The sequence below is a fragment of the Pongo pygmaeus genome, chromosome 3 (assembly GCF_028885625.2).
Source record: "Pongo pygmaeus isolate AG05252 chromosome 3, NHGRI_mPonPyg2-v2.0_pri, whole genome shotgun sequence".
NCBI lineage: Eukaryota > Metazoa > Chordata > Mammalia > Primates > Hominidae > Pongo > Pongo pygmaeus.
In genome coordinates, this window is record NC_072376.2 from 16,363,990 (window position 1) to 16,376,265 (window position 12,276).

The 12,276-nt window shown below is 40.9% G+C and overlaps 1 non-coding gene across 1 annotated transcript; it reads right to left on the reverse strand.

The window, feature by feature from the left end:
• Window positions 1-568: 568 nt before the first annotated feature.
• LOC129035956 (small nucleolar RNA SNORA75) lies at window positions 569-702 on the reverse strand. The gene has a single exon (XR_008502433.1). It is a non-coding gene; the product is annotated as a small nucleolar RNA SNORA75 (small nucleolar RNA).
• Between the last annotated feature and the right edge of the window lie 11,574 nt (window positions 703-12,276).

Consider the following 12,276-nt stretch of genomic DNA (forward strand, 5'->3'; position numbering starts at 1 on the left):
TGCAAAAATAGACAGAAAAGTATAGATCATGAGATAAATGTAAGAAATTCCAGTCCCAGAGGCAGCTGGCAGTGCTACCGGCTCCTGAGCAAGTGAAGCAATGCAAACTGTCGGAGGAATATGGTTCCACTGAACCTATTCCAGCCAGGAAGAAACAAGGATGAAAAGGAGGCTTTGGGAACAATGAAGGCAACAAAGACAGCTGGTGGGGGGTGGAAAAAGGAACACATGAAGGGAAGTCCAATTCTGCCATAGCTTGGACATCAGGTGCCCAAAATTCATGAAGCTCCTCCCTTCTACCATTTGCACCCAACAGGCCTGAAAATAACCAGATTGCCAGGCCTTTCCTACCTCTCCTTCCCTCTACCTGAAACATCTCTCTTCTCCTTCCTTACTCAGCTCTTTCCTTTGTCTTCTGCTTGGTCATCTCCCAACTATGTTTCAGGTCTCTTAGTTGTCACTTTCTGCAGAAACTCTTTCTGGACTTCCCCTCACCCAATGCTAAATCCTTCTTCTTTTTGGCTCTCCAAACTCCCTGTTCTTTTTGTTTGTTTGTTTTTTCTTCCCAGAATATCTCACAAAACAGCCAAATACACCTCTGTAAAGACAGAAAGTAAAATAATGCTAGTTCTGTGAATTCTCTCTTCTCATGCAAATCCATCAACTGCCACCGATGGACAGAAAGGAGCTCAATGAGAAGCCAAGCTCCCTGTTCTTTCTCCGTTTCTATATAGTTACTGCCTCTTGCCCTGTCTTCCCCATCACCCTCCATAAACTTGTTAACCTTGTGAAGGTAAGAACCATGGTGTCTACACAGTGCCTGGCCCATAACAGAAACACAATAAATTCATTCATTCATTTACTCACCTGACACACATTTACTGAATATACATTCTGTGCCGGGCACTGAAGTAAAGCAGCAAACAAGACAGATAAATTCTCTGTCTTCATTCTTGGGGGAAGGAAAGGTTTTTTATTTTATTTTATTTTATTTTTATATCAAGTAAATGAAAACAAACAAGATGGTTACAGATTGCTAAAAGAGGTATGGAAAAAAATGAACAGTTTGATGACATGAAAGAGGAAGACTTTCTTTAAGTCTCATGTCTTTGGATCCTGGGAGAATCTGTCCCCTGCAGCCTAAAGCCATGCTCCTTCTTTCACCGGGATTCACCGAGATCCTCAGGGAGATCACAGGGCAATGAGGGGAACTGAAGAGGAAACCAGGGATTGCAATCATATGGGATAAGGCCTATGACAGATACTCACATGGGGCTGGGTGTGATGGAAGGGCCAAGTGGTATGTTGAAAATTTAGGAGCAGTGTTCCAGAAGGGCTTCTGGTGACGATGACTTCGAGCCTGGTGATTCAGAGTACTATGGTTTCTGGGACTGTAGTACTGGATTTGAATCCAGCCCCCACCTCTCACTAGCTGTGTGGCCTTGGATGAGTTACTTAATTTCTGTGTTTCAGGTTCCTCATCTGAAGGATGAGTTAAATGACAATACTCGCCCTACAGGGCAGTTGTGAGGATAAACTTTATTCATAAACTACTTAGAATAGGGTGAATATATAGTGAGTGCTATACATGTTGACCTCGATTACTGTTTTCAGGATGCAAAAGAGTTAGCTCGATGAAGAAAAGAGTGGTGAAAAAGCATCCCAAGAAGAACAAATACCTGTGGAATGAAGGAAAGAATGGAAAGAACAGCAAATGACTCCAAGATGACAGCTTAGTCAACAGGTGCTGGCTTTGTCCGTGAATAATCATAGGGGAGAATCCATCGTGCTAGAGCTGCCTTGTGGGTTAAGAACAAACCCAGGGAAAATAGACGGGTTCTCTATCCTCACAGGCATATTCAACAAGACTAAACAGACAAGGAAGAGAGACTAAACACATAAGGAGGATGCAAGGCAGCAAAAAACCAGCTCTGAACTAGGTAGCCAGACTCCGATGGTAATCTCAAAAAAAAAAAATGAATCATAATATTTTGTTTGTGATGTGCCAGACACTGGACTAAACAATTTATATGCTTTTCCTGCTTAAATTCAGCCCACAAATACACATTATATGACTGTCTCTCCACGACAAAACCCCTAGGAGATTTTAGGGAAGGGAGAGATTGACCCGAAGGACCCAAAAAGACAGCAAAGCTTGAGCTAGGCCTTAAGAGAAGGGAAGAATTTAAATACAGGGTGAGTAAAAGAGAAACTACAGAAGCACAGCCCAAGAGAAACATAATGTGAGCCACAAACACAAGCTACATATCTAATTCTGAATTTTCTAGTAGTCACATTTTTTAAAGTTAAAAAAAGGTAAAATTAACTTTTAGAATATATTTTATCCAATATTTGCAACATATTAAAATTTCAGTATGTAATCAGTATAAAACATTATTAATGAGATGTCTTGCTTTTTTTTTTTTTCTCTCTACTAAGTCTTTGATATCTGGTGTGTATTCTCTACTTACAGAACTCGTCAGTTCCAAGTAGTCAGACTTCAAGTGCTCAACAGCTCCATGTGACTACCATGTTGGACAGCACAAGTCAAGAGGTTTTGAAAAAAGAACAGGCAATTCATGGATGTCTTGCTAGGCCTCAGTCACTTTTTCTACAAACACAGCTTTATTTAATCTTCCAAACCACTCCCTTAGGGGAATATTGTTACAGATTGAGTATCCCTTATCCAAAATGCTTGGGCCAATAGTATTTTGGATTTCAGATGTTTTTTCTAATTTTGGAATACTTGCATTATACTTATGGGTTCAGCATCTTTACTCTGAGAATCCAAAATCTGAAATGTTCCAATGAGTATTTCCTTTGAACATTGTGTCAGCACTCAATGACAAAAGTTTGGATGAGAAATCCAACAGTTTTGCATTTTGGAGCATTTCGGGTTTTGGATTTTTGGATGAGGGGTATTCAACCTGTATTATCCCCATTTTACAGAGGAGAACACTGAGACTCTAAGAGGTTAAGTTGACACCTAAATAAGCGGGTTGATCTAGGAATTAAATCCAGCTCTCACCAACTTCAAGCCTGGGCATATTCCTCATGCTGGAATTGTCTTAGGAAACTGCTTCCGAGGACCATGCACCCCAAAACAAGACAACACCCGGGCAGAGAGAACCACAGAGATCCTGGGATCCACTTCTGAGCAGCTTCCTCCCCAGGCTCCACAGCCCACACCAGCTTTGTGCAGCCTCCCATACAGGGAGCAGGGTGGACAAAAAGCAAGCAAACAAACATACACAACTTTTCTCTTTCCAGTTAATTGAAATTGAGACGTACCCTGCTCCATCACAGCAAAATGACGAAAGGAAAGCAAGGAAGGGCACCTGTGTGGGTAAATCTTTTACTTTTGTTGCAGAGATGTACATGATGAACAGACACTTAGTTGGCTGCTTCTCAGCCAGCCAAGCAGGGCTCCCTTACACCCTTTGCGGCTCTATTTTGTTGTCAATTACTGTTTCTAAAACTATTAAGAGAGGAAGGGGGAAGAGTATAAACAGCATTAACGGTAATTTACGATCTGAAAAGGGACAGCAGGAGTTCGAAATCTGTCTCCATTAAGATACTTTCCCCATGCTCCTCTGGGGCCTGGAGCTACAGGATCAGGATCCAGGATCGTAGGAAAAGGATGTTTACACAACACTTCTGGCAGAAAAGACATTTTTTTTCCTTGCACGCCGAGGGCAAGGTTCAGCTGACTTTCCATAAAGGGTCTGGTCTGTGCCGAGCATGCTGTGGGTACCCTGTCCCTGGTGTGAGAAGATACTGAGCTTTCCAGATTTTTGTTTTATTTTATTTACTTTTTGTTTAATGAACCCTCCCTGATTTCTACAGTCATTCAAGCTTGCTGCCACCCACCCCACCCCACCTCAACCATTAGCAAAGCCCACCAGGAAAACTGCCAAGAGAGACACTCATCAGCTCTTCAGTGAGAATTTTGCCATGCTTCTGCCTTTGGTAACTCCAGATTCTTCCAGACAAAGGTTGACTCCATCACTAAGGCATGTTTTATGCCACCCAGTTTAACTTTGCAGGACCTACTTCTCAAGTCAAGGAATTGCAAGGCCACATTACGTAGCAGCTTGAGTTACAGTCTAAAAGGAGAGCCAGTTGCACCCCAGGATTACCATGTTTTTTTTTCCTTTTTCTTTTCTTTTGAGGTGGGTATGAGATACCACGGTCTGGCTCTGAACACAGTCTCTGGCAGCTGCTTATGATTCTCACAACACTAATGATGTGATCAAGTCTTCGAGTGAATTTTGGAGCTGAAGGGAGAGACAAAAAGAAAATTTCATAAACCACCCCCAGAATCTGTTCGCTGAAGCACCACACATTTACAGTACCACCTTCGCGAGCCAGTCTCTTAGATCACTAGCGACCCCATGTGGCCAATTTAAAAGAAGAGTAATTTTTTTTCCCCCCTGCAGAAAAGAAACTTAACGCTTCAAGGTTTTACTCCTAAGTCTTCGTAGAATTTAAAACTGAAAAGCTGTAAGGACCGTTAATGTCACCTGACCCAACCACCTCATTTTACAGGAAGCAGAGGTTGAGAGAGGTAAAAAGGGGCTCGAAAGGTCACACAGAATGTTAAGGTCAAGTTAGGAAGCAATACAAGAAATGATTCTAAGAGATTCTATGCTACTGGATTTTAATTTCTTAATCGAAGAAAGGAAAAGAAGGCTTTTGTTCCCCAGACCAGAAAATAAATACTGCTATTACAGAAGAATCACTGTAATAAGACTGCATATTTTAAAGGATCCCAGGTTCCAATAGGTATGTAGGCAATACATATATTTCTTTCCTCTTCTACGCCTAAAACTTACCAGAGTACATTAAATAGAGTCACGGCAAGAATGAGGGCAGCATGGACAAGAGGGAGGAGTCGGCATTTGGCAAATGTGAATTAGATGCTCATTCCCAAAGCCTAGCCGCTGAGCAAAGGAAAAGATTGGGTTTGATTTCCACCCTCATAATGGCACTGCAGAGTGGACACTATTATTCCCATTTTAGAAATGAGAACACTGAGGCTCAGGGAACTAAACTAACTTGCTCAAAATCTGACAGAGACTAAACTGCAAAGCCAGCTCTCTGCAGGACTTTACTTAATGCCTCAACTTATCCATCCATCAAATGGGATAATAAAGTCGGCCTGTTGATCAGAAAATGTTAGTGTTAGAAAGGGTCCTCAGAGGAACTGTCTTTCAAATGAAAATGGACCCCCTGTACATATAACAGTCAAAAATGATTGGTGTCTATCTGCATATATATAATAAAGTCTAGCAAAGAGAACATGGGTGCTGTTGTGACCAGATTAAAGCTGAGAGTTAAACAGAGCATTTGCAGTTTTCGATCTGCTTGAGCATCCGGGCTCTATATTCTGTTTTGTTTACTCTGTAACAAAGTTTCTGATTCACTTTCCCCAAGATAGAAGTCTATCTTGGTTTGATGGACAATGTTGCTGCTGCTGCAGCTGTTCAAATCACACTGCCCTTCCAGCCTCAGAGCCCTCCTCAATTCAAGAGAGAGATGCTTCATTCAAAGTCTGCTCTAAAACCAGTTAGTGCGTGTCTACCCTCAGGTCCATGTGGTGTTAAAATATGACATTCTATATACATTTATATGTGTATGTGTTGATATTTATTACCACTACTAACACAGTTTTAAATTAGGTGCAGATGACCTTAAAATCATTTACTTAACTCAAGCATCGCCATAGAATCCAAAAGTTCCGGGAGGAGGAAGGAAAATTTGAAAATCACTGATCCAGTCCAGCCTGCTATCAAGAAACCCTACTCTTGTTAAAACAAAAATGAGAACCTCCAAAATTTAGGATCAGCTCAAATCTCCACTCCTCACCACCATCACTACAACCCCATGTGTCACCTTTCCCAAGAAGCATCTCATTTGGTCTCCTTTTGCCATCATAGGTTGGACCCCTTCCCCGCCTCACCCCACCACAGGACACGGTTCCCCATTTTTGGCAGCTCTGTCCAAAGCATGGACCAAACTCCCTTTGCTGTCTGCTCTGAGTACCATGGAAACAGTCTGGAATTTTCCCAATGCCATTTCTGAAATGACTGCAAGAGAACAGAAGGTAAATAAACACAGAAAGTGGGAGAAGCCTAAAATCAATGATTTACAAAGCGTGAAATTCTGATCCAAATCTTACTACAGGTCATTCTCTCTCTAGAGCTAGAAAATCTTTCCCTGTTCCAGGAGGGGGTCCCCAAAATAGAAATACTCCATGTAAATTGGTACAAAGCCTCTGAAAAGCAATCCGGCACCATGCTTCGAGGTCTGTAAAAAATTCCTATGCTCCTGTACTTTCACTTCTCCAACTCACCTGAATGAAATAATCAAACAGCGAGGGCAGTAATTCATTCACAAAGATGTTTGTCACTAACTCACCTATAATTATAAAAAAAAGAAAACCTTAAAACAAACTGTGCAACAGGGTTTATGATGTAGCCATAAAATGGAACATTACATAGCCATTAAAAATGATGTTTTAAAGCATTTTTGATAATACTAAGTGGACAAAAAAGAACTCTTAATGGCATTAAGTGAAAATGGCAAGGTGCAAAACTGGTACACATTATGTAATCAAATATTTCAAACCAAAACAAGAGAAGTATGAGTGTGTAGAGAAAAAAAAGAAGAAGCCTAGCAAAATGTTCACAAAGTGAACTGATAGAGTGGTGAGATTAATGCCGATTTTCTTCTCTACTTGAATTCTGCTGTAGTTTTATGATGAGCTTGCATTAATTTATAATCTGAAAATAAAATAAGTTGGGGTGGTCTCTTTAAAAAATATTTTATTAACTTTGAAGATATTAACTTTTTAAAGATATGAACTCTGTAGCCCAGGAGGCTGACACATTTTCTCAATCTACATCTCCCTACCTCCTCTCTGTCCCCAGAGTGCTCCATCTCCACGCCTCCTGCTCTGCCCACCTCATCTCTGCTTCTCCTTTCTGCTTGTGGATCCAAGAGATCCACATTCATGACAGCCAATGATGTGACCCTCCAAGGGACCTTCCAGAGTCACATTTGTCAGGAGGCTGGTACCTCTTCTGAATTATTTACCCTTAAATAAAACAACCCCATGAAAAATCCACATTCCTCAAATGTCTTGGAAGATTTTTCTTCTCCCCTTGGTTGAAAGGCAGGGTCTATGGAATTCATAATTCATTCAACTAATATTGACTGAGCGTCCACCATGTGCCGGGACCTCTTCTGGAAGAATACATGAGACTAGGCCACCACCCTCTGAGAACTGGCATTCTGGCATGGGCAAAAAATAATAAATAATCACGCAAATGAGGAGAATATCAACTCTGCTAAGTGCTGTTCTCAGAGTGACTCAGTGGCTGCCTGAGACAGTTATTCTTCAGATCTGCGACAGTAAAACCACGAGGGAATGTCCAGGAGGTACCTTGATGCCAAGATGTTTAGAAAAGCTCAATTTCTTCAGGTCTCGTGCACCAGTGGTGAATGCTAGAAGATGCCAAGACCTCTCAAGAAAAGAGTTGCAGGAGGCTTCTAAACACAGACATGCGCACATGAGCTGTGGCCAGCTGGCTCCCATTCTCCTCATAACATTCCCTCCACTCCCTGTCCAGTGATGTTGGTTAGGAGAGAGATTGAAGGATGGTTGTCATGGTATTTTTGAAACTCAAACAACTCTTCTAAAAATTAGACTCTTAAATGGGTTGTAGGGGCCCTGTTGCTTCTCTCTTACATGGATTGCTGTTAGGTTTTGTTTTTGTTTTTTCAAAAGAAAATAAAAGATTTAAAATCACTTGGAGCCATAATGACTTTATCTTTGTTAATTTTCCTCAGCAAATACCTTAGGATCAGAAAGTCCTGGAAGCAGAATGAAAAGTACGACCTAAGACAGAGGGCAGGGGAGATCCCAAGAGAAGAGAAAACCTCCAACTCAGTCTGTTTTCTCAACAGCACTCTGCAAAACACACACAGACACACACACACAGAGTCACTCACTCACACTCATCCTTCCTCCCCAGATAAGCTATGGCAATGCCTGAGCAGCCATTCAGAAAATTTTCCAACCCCTCTATAACTTACAGAGCTCTTCTTTCCGGACACAAATAGGAATTTTAACTGTGCCGAAAGCAGACACTAAATTACCAAAAGATTCATCAAGCATCAAACAAGAGGAAAATGGTTTGAAGCTGATTGTAAAAGATTAAGGCAAAAGGTTCTGTCCTGAGGAATTGCTGTTTGAACAGGAAATCAAATGACCTAAGGTGGTGTTGGGGGGGAAGGGAGGGAAGAGACATAAATCAAGGAAACAGCAAATACCCGATTGCTCTTGTGCCCATGGAAAATTTTTAGAGAGAACTCAAGAAAATGAAAATTGAGCTCGCCCCAAATACATCCCAGATGTCCACTCCCAAGAAATGGGAATGCAAAATGGAAAAAATACTTAAAATGAAAATGAATCCATTGGGATATATCCTCCACTAATCTGGCACCCAGAATTTACCTTCTTTAATTTTGTTAAGCAAGTAGCAAATGTGGTACTTAAGGAAAAGGTGCCTTCTTCTCTAGCTGTGTCTGTGTCTATTTCATTGCTCTCATGGTATTGATGGACCTCAAGGGCAAAAGCCAGAGCCTGTGCTTGTACCAGGCACATTGCTGCTAGTAGGTGCTCAATACATATTTATTCATTGACTGAAACATAAGCTCTGAAAATGTAAGGGTCTCTATATATACATAATACCTGTTAATAAAACGCACACAAGCATCCAGGTTGTGTAGAGAAAGGGTTTATGAAGTTACTGGTAATCATAGTAATAGTAAATAAATAGCTCTTTACAGTTTACAAAGCACTTTCATAAACTTTATCTCTTAACTCCTATAACAGCCATGTGAAATAGGATTGAGGTTAATTCTCCTGTCCCAGCACCTTTCTGAGAATATCACCAGATGGACTAATTACTCAGTTCATAAAAGAATACATCCACTCTAACCCCAGGAATCCCAGATTGAGCTGTGTTAGCAGAAACAAACAGCAGTCAGCTCTGCTGGCACATCTTCAAAAAGACATATAAAGTCTGAGCAACAGCAGCTGTAAACAGCAAAGTCAATTCACCGCCAAAGAGAAAATACGGACCTAATTTTTCATATTCCTGCTATTGCGGGTTCAGTTCTGGTTTGTGGGGATGTTTTGTTGTATTTTGTGTTTCTAATGTAATTTTTTAACAGTTTGCACCTCTCCCCCAAATATCTGACACTGAAAAAGGAAATACTAAAATGAGCTGGGAAAAGCAGAACTAGAAAATATTTCATGCATCAAACCTATTCTGGCTCAACTTCTTTTGTTTTAACAAACCCACAGTTCGAAGCAAGAAACTCATGAATAAATCTGTTTTTACAGTGTTTCTAGGCTAATTTTTTCACTTTGAAGGCTTTGAAAAATAAGTCTGGGATTGTACCATTTCCTAGATTATTTTAGACTTTTCATTTAAAATAAATGTCAATAATTTAAAGTACATCAGAATAGGAAGTGTAGTGTGTGTGTGTGTGTGTGTGTGTGTGTGTGTGTATCTAAATTAGTTTTAATCTACCTTATAGGGTAGGTTAGTTAGCCTTTGAAGAATGCTGATCAGAAAATATACACCTTAGGAATGTTAGTTAACATTTGAAAGATCCTTATCAGAAGTTCCAACTCCAGAAACTCTACGACAATCACTTCAAATAGCAAATTCTTAATCTATACTATGGGATTTATTAATTTTGCATTAGGGATATTTGAAATAATTTCTCACTGTTGAAAGGAGAAGTGATTAAACATGTGGGTTGGTTAGAAATATCACACATGCATCTATCTCCACTAGAGTGTAAATGGAGGATAAGAATCTGAGGAGCCCAATGGTCTACTTCAGTGGGACACCCTAGCCTAGGTCTCATTTTGATACTATATTACACCACTTGACAGATGATTCTATTTCCTGATCCAACTGGAAAGATGACTAATTCTATCTCTAAATGGAACATTGCGATACCTGCCTTCAGTAAGCCTTTCCTGCAAGGTGCTTTTAAGAATGCCAAAGGGCAGGCCAGGCGCAGTGACTCACGTCTGTAATCCCAGCACTTTGGGAGCCTGAGGAGGATGGATCACTTGAGGTCAGGAGTTCAAGACCCGCCTGGTCAACATGGCGAAACCCTGTCTCTACTAAAAATACAAAAATTAGCCAGGCGTGGAGGTGGGCACCTGTAATCCTAGCTAGTTGGGAGGCTGAGGCAGGAGAATTGCTTGAACCCAGGAGGCAGAGGTTGCAGTGAGCCAAGATAAAAAATAAAAATAAAAGAGTGCCAAGAGGCAGAGAGCTAGGGCTTCACTAAGAATACAAGATCAGACCTAGGACTGCTATGGGTTCTGCTTGCTGATAAATGTTGGCACTTGGGCAGCAGAATTCATTAAACTTCATGGTAACATATCAGCTGATAGCAACACCCTGGGGGAGAGAAGCAGCCACGGTTTTCATCTACCTCTAATCCTTGGAGGCAATCAATATCCACCAAGACAACATGGCAATTCCAAACCACCATATTGGCTAGGACAGCAAGCAACAGCTCAGCTTGAATTATACTATCTGGAATTTGTTGGGAGAGTATAATGTCCTCTACCCACACTGCAGCCCACAGGGAAAAGCATTTTACCTTCTCTCCTTGTATGAGGACATTCTGGGGAAGGCATTTCTGCTCTTTCTCCACCTCCATCTTCCTACTAACTTTTCCCTAATATGGAAGCAGCTGAACATGGCCAGAGCGTGGACATTCACTGGGTCACATTGCACTGTGGTAATGATTAGTGGATATTCTTGACACCCACTATTGTTCTCTTTCCACGTCTTCTTTTACTTCCTTCCTTGGATACAAAAGACTTGCTTGAGCTTTGCAGCTGCCATGTGGCAGGCACACCTGGGAAGACATGGCTGCTGAAGGCAGAGGCTCATCTATCACGTTGGTTTTTCCCACTGGGGCCTTAACTATAGTGCCCATTAATGTGGCCAGTTAGGAAACAGTGTGCTCTCACTCACTCTCTCTCTCTCGCTCTCTCTCTCTCTCTCTCTCTCACACACACACACACACACACACACCATGAAGGTCTCAAGATTCAGATTCAGGTCTAAGCTATGTTCTCCAATGCATGTTACACCAGGTGATGAAAGATGGGTTGTTTGGAGCCTGCCCAAATATCACTTAATAAAGCAAGTCTTCATTCATCATCGGCTGTTCATATCTAGGTGTACACTCCACTGGTCAAAAACTCAGAGAAGAGAAACGACGTTTGGTACCCTGAAACGGAACCTCTACCAGAATGCTCTGTACCCATCAAAATCATTTTGTGTAACAATATTTAATAACATGGTGAAATATTTACAATACAATTGCAAGTGGAAAAAGCTTCGTGCTCAAGAGGCTATGTAGTGTGTTTGCAGTTTTGTTTTCTACATGAAAAGATAATGAAAGAAAATATCCCCAAAATGCGTATCTGCCTATCTCAGAGAGATGTCACCACTGAAGATTTCTATTTTTGATCATTACACTTTCAAAACGTTTTACAATGAACAAAAACATTTATAACTAGTGGGAAAAAAATGTTACTGTAACAATTTAAATATTTGCTCTTGTCAGGGAAGTCTCTGTAACAGTGATGTCCCACAGGAATAGAAGAATGCAAGCTACGCAGGTAATTTTAAATTGTCTAGCAGTCATACTTTTTAAAGTCTAAAGAAATAGGTGAAGTTAATTTTAATAATGTATTTTATTTAACCCAATATACCAAAATATTATCATTTGAATGTGAGCTCAATATAAAAATTATTCATGAGATATTTTCATTTCTTTTGTACTAAGTCTTTAAAATGTGAGGTACATCCTGGCTGGGCATGATGGCTCAGACCTGTTAATCCCAGCACTTTGGGAGGCTGAGGCGGGCAGATCACTTGAGGTCAGAAGTTCAAGACTAGCCTGGCCAACGTGGCGAAACCCCGTCTCTACTAAAAGTACAAAAATTAGCCAAGTGTGGTGGTGCATGCCTGTAATCCCAGCTACTCAAAAGGCTGAGGCACAAGAATCACTTGAACCTGGGAGGTGGAAGTTGCAGTGAGCTGAGATCAGGCCATTACACTCCAGCCTGGGAGACACAGCAAGACTCCATCTCAAAAAAAAAAAAAAAAAAAAAAGTGAGGTACACCTTACACTTAAAAAGAATTAGCTACATTTCAGACT